This window comes from Alligator mississippiensis, chromosome 10 (assembly GCF_030867095.1).
Source record: "Alligator mississippiensis isolate rAllMis1 chromosome 10, rAllMis1, whole genome shotgun sequence".
Classification (NCBI taxonomy): domain Eukaryota; kingdom Metazoa; phylum Chordata; order Crocodylia; family Alligatoridae; genus Alligator; species Alligator mississippiensis.
In genome coordinates this window covers 15,518,382-15,522,222 of record NC_081833.1, presented here as the reverse complement: position 1 = coordinate 15,522,222, position 3,841 = coordinate 15,518,382, and the positions used below count along the sequence as shown (strand labels likewise).

Sequence of the window (3,841 nt, the reverse complement as noted above, 5' to 3'; positions counted from 1 at the left end):
CATGCTTGACATGTTGCTATTTATGGTGCAATTAACACATTAATTGTGCCAGAAATGTAATGTGTGCCAGGGAGCTTTGTCACCCAAGCATAGCCAGGAGGTATGAAAAGAAGGGGTATTTTGCAAAGAAGTTTTTGAAATATTTAGTTTCCAAGGATCTAGCGGATATGTAATTTGGTTAAGGGGTCTGTAATAGTGATGAATGTGTAGAAATAAAATACATTGTGAAAAAAAAGTAGAAATCTATTTGTTCTATTTTAAGCAGATACAACTTCACATTTTGGGAAGAATGGGTGAGGTCTTCATGGCACCTTGCTGATGCCATAGCCCTTTGAGATAACAGGGATTGCTGTGCAAGCTCTGGAGACATTCCTTCTCCGTCCAGCAGAACAGGTGAAGACTTCCTTCTGCCTCCATCCACCAGGCTCACCTTTCGAGATGGTGGGAGTTGTGTGTGAGATTTGTTTCATGCACAGTTACAGTCTTGAGCCTCAAAATCACACACACAAATGACCCTGGTTTTTAGGTATTCTGTCCAGTCTCCTTCTTAGCTGGATGTGGAAGGATAATGCCCCCAGATAAAATGATTATGCTCAGTTTCACAGAAATCAGGCCAACAGCCCTCACCTCCAACATTACCTCCTTTATTTTCTGGGTTGCATCTTCCATGATATGTTGGAGGCTGTCTCATACACCCATGTCAATAAAGAAATCAACAAAGTTGGAGAGCTCCTGTGCAGCCTAACATGAAGAGGAGAAAGGATCATCCTGGTTCCCTTTTCCATTACTCAGAAATAGGCTAAAGAGGAAATGTCTGTGAAGTAAGGTCTTACCATTGGATCCCAGCATCTGCAGGGAGCTGGTGGTCTCAGCCTGGCTTTCCAGTTCATTGGTTTGGTTGAGAACGTGACTGTCTGTAACCAAACAAAGAAAAGAGTGTCATTCACTGACAGCTGTGACTCCATGGTATAGAATACCCCTGCTCTTGTAGAGGCAAGAACCTGATTTACTATCTCAATTAGTAATAATATTCAAAATAAAGACATTGTATACTTTTTTTGGTACCTTCCATCTGCAGATCTTAGGTTTTGACATGTTAAAAGCATTAGTGATTTCACCTCACCACACTCCAGGAGACAGGCGAGTTTTATCATGTCTGTTCTGCGAAGGAGGAAACTGTAGAAAACAAGAGTTTAGTAATTTATCCTGGAACTTATGTTGTGGGAGCAGCAAAGCTGGGGGAAAAAACCTGTGCCCTTTATCTCTGTGCTTTCCTTTCCTGTCCCTGACTTTTATACCACACCAAGGATCTCTGGGATGTTATTTACAGAATGAGATTGTGGTCCCAGAATGCACCCCCACCTCCCATTGTGCACCGAGATGGCAGGATGCCTCCCTAGAATACCAAGTGCAGGTGGATGATATTCCCTCCTCTGGCTATCACCAGGATTGCTTGAGCTGGAGAGCAAAGCACATCGCAACCCCACTGTCCTTTTCAAACATCCTTCCCCAGCCCTTTTCTTTCTCATGTTCATATGACAGGGCATTTAGTAGAAGTCACAGATTCATCGCGATCTGATGTGGTCACACCATGAGCACTTCTGTTATGGCCTGAGGTGATAACTTTTATTAAATCAACTAGATATTTGCAAAAAAAACCCTCTTTATTTGCAAGCTTTCAGGCATACTCACCATTCTCCTCAGGCATAGGAGAGTGCAAAGATTGTAAAATTTCTCCTAGGTGGAAATGAAAATTAATATTTCATAGGAGAGCTGAAGGTAGTGTCAGATCTCTGTTATAGCCTTGAACTCTCAAATGCTGGGCTTCCAGCCACTTGCACCAATGCCCACACCATGGGGGAGGGGGGCGGCTTCTCCTCTCTATGTTAGCTAGGAATGAATGATGACTCTAAAACCTTTTCCCTGGTCCAGTATAACACCCAATCCTCCTCTTATTTGCTCTTTAATAGAAAGAGCAGGACAAGTCGTAGAGCCCTTCCTTTTCCATTCCCTTTAAGATACATCTGAATGTGGAGAAGGATGATTCAAAATTACCTTTATCTCCGTCAGAGGCATGCACAACTTCTGGAATGTGACTCCAGAGCTCAGGCTCATGTATGTTAGTGCAATCAAAGCTGAGTCAGCAGCTCAGGCTCAGCCAGTCAGCTTCCCATGTGTACTGGTCCAGAAGGGTGGCTATTTTTCTTTGCTCTCTCTGATGCAATTGCTTTATGCAGTTGTTCCAAGAAGCTCTCTCGAGGGATTGGGAAACTTCCATCTCACCTGGGAAGTCCCTTTCATGGCAAATTCTATGGAACACGGTCACCACCCACCCACCCCTCAGTCCTTCTGTGGCTCATTGCCGGGGAACCTGAGCACTTGAAGGTGACACCCTGGGAAGGGACTCTTCACGCAAAGTCACTGGAATTAAAAATAAAAGAGAGGAAGAACTTTTCAAGCTAACCTTTAGGGCTGTGCAAGGCTTCGGACAGAGCTTCGGATCTGGAGAAGCTTCGGACACTTCGGGATCCGAAGCAGCACATCCGTGCTGAAGTGCTGGCCTCGAAGCTGTTCAGAGCTTCGGAAGAGCTTCGGAGCCGCCTTGGAGATCCGGCAGTAGGGTACAATGGGGAAACAATAAAATATCTATAACTTTGTTGTTTTTTGTCCGATTTGGATGACATTTTTAGATGTGATAAACTCTGCAGAGAGGATGAAGCCTGCCAAGTTTCAAGATAATTGGTGCAAGGGTTTGGGGAGAACAGCACCCCAAATTCTTGAAAGCCAAACTCATGTCACATCTAGGCATTACAACATAGCATGGTGAAAACTGCAGGGGTGGTAGCTCTTGCTGAGTCCACAAAGCCTGCCAAGTTTCAAGAAGATCGGTGCAGGGGTTTTGGGGCAACTGTACCCCAAATTCTTGAAAGCAAAACTCCTGTCACGTCTATGTGTTACAACACAGGGGGGTCAAAACTGCAGGGCTGGTAGTTCTTGCTAAGGCCACAAAGCCTGCCAAGTTTCAAGAAGATCAGTCCAGGGGTCTGGGGGGAACTGCCCCTCAAGCTGCGGACAAGCAAAACTCGTGCCATGGGTGCTGTGGGACTGACTGTCTGTCTTGGGGCGGGGAGGGGAGACACTGCTGCAGGCCTGGCTGCTAAGATACTGTGTTCCCAGTTACCAATCAATCAATCATGATTCACTCAGGGACCAGGGACTCAGGGATCAGCTCAATACACAGGATCTAGCTACTACATAATGGCTTAAGGAGCATCAATTAGCACCTACAAAACCAGGACTAAGGAGAGGAAAGAATCAATACAGACAATCAGTTGCTCCAAGACAGACACCAGACACAGTCTTGGCAGGAGCTAGGGGTGCAGGGCCCCAGAACCCCCCTGCACCGATCTCCTCGACAGCTGGCAAGCATCGTGGCCTCAGCAGGGGCCACCATCCCTACAGCTGTCACCCCGCTGCGCCTTAGCACACGCAGTGTCACCCATGCCACAAGTTTTGCTTGTTCGCAGCTTGAGGTGCAGTTCCCCCCAAACCCCTGTGCCTATCTCCTTAAAACTTGGCAGGCTTTGTGGCCTCAGTAAGAGCTACCAGCCCTGCAGTTTTCACCCCCCTGTGGTGTGACACAGTCGTGACAAGAGTTTGGCTTTCAATTTGGGGTGCAGTTCCACCCAAACCCCTGCACCAATCTTCTTGAAACTTGGCAGGTTTCATGCTCTCAGCATTGGCTACCATACCTACAAGTTTCATCCAAATTGGACAAAAAACAACAACATTATAGATATTTCATTGATTCCCCATTATACCCTATGGCCGGATCTCCGAG

The 3,841-nt window shown here is 46.2% G+C and overlaps 1 long non-coding RNA gene across 1 annotated transcript; it reads right to left on the bottom strand.

Moving 5' to 3' along the window:
• Positions 1 to 236: 236 nt before the first annotated feature.
• Positions 237 to 2,936, bottom strand: LOC109282704 (uncharacterized). Its single transcript, XR_009455144.1, has 2 exons — positions 834 to 2,936; positions 237 to 741 (listed from the first exon to the last, which is right to left on the bottom strand). It is a non-coding gene; the product is annotated as an uncharacterized LOC109282704 (long non-coding RNA).
• Between the last annotated feature and the right edge of the window lie 905 nt (positions 2,937 to 3,841).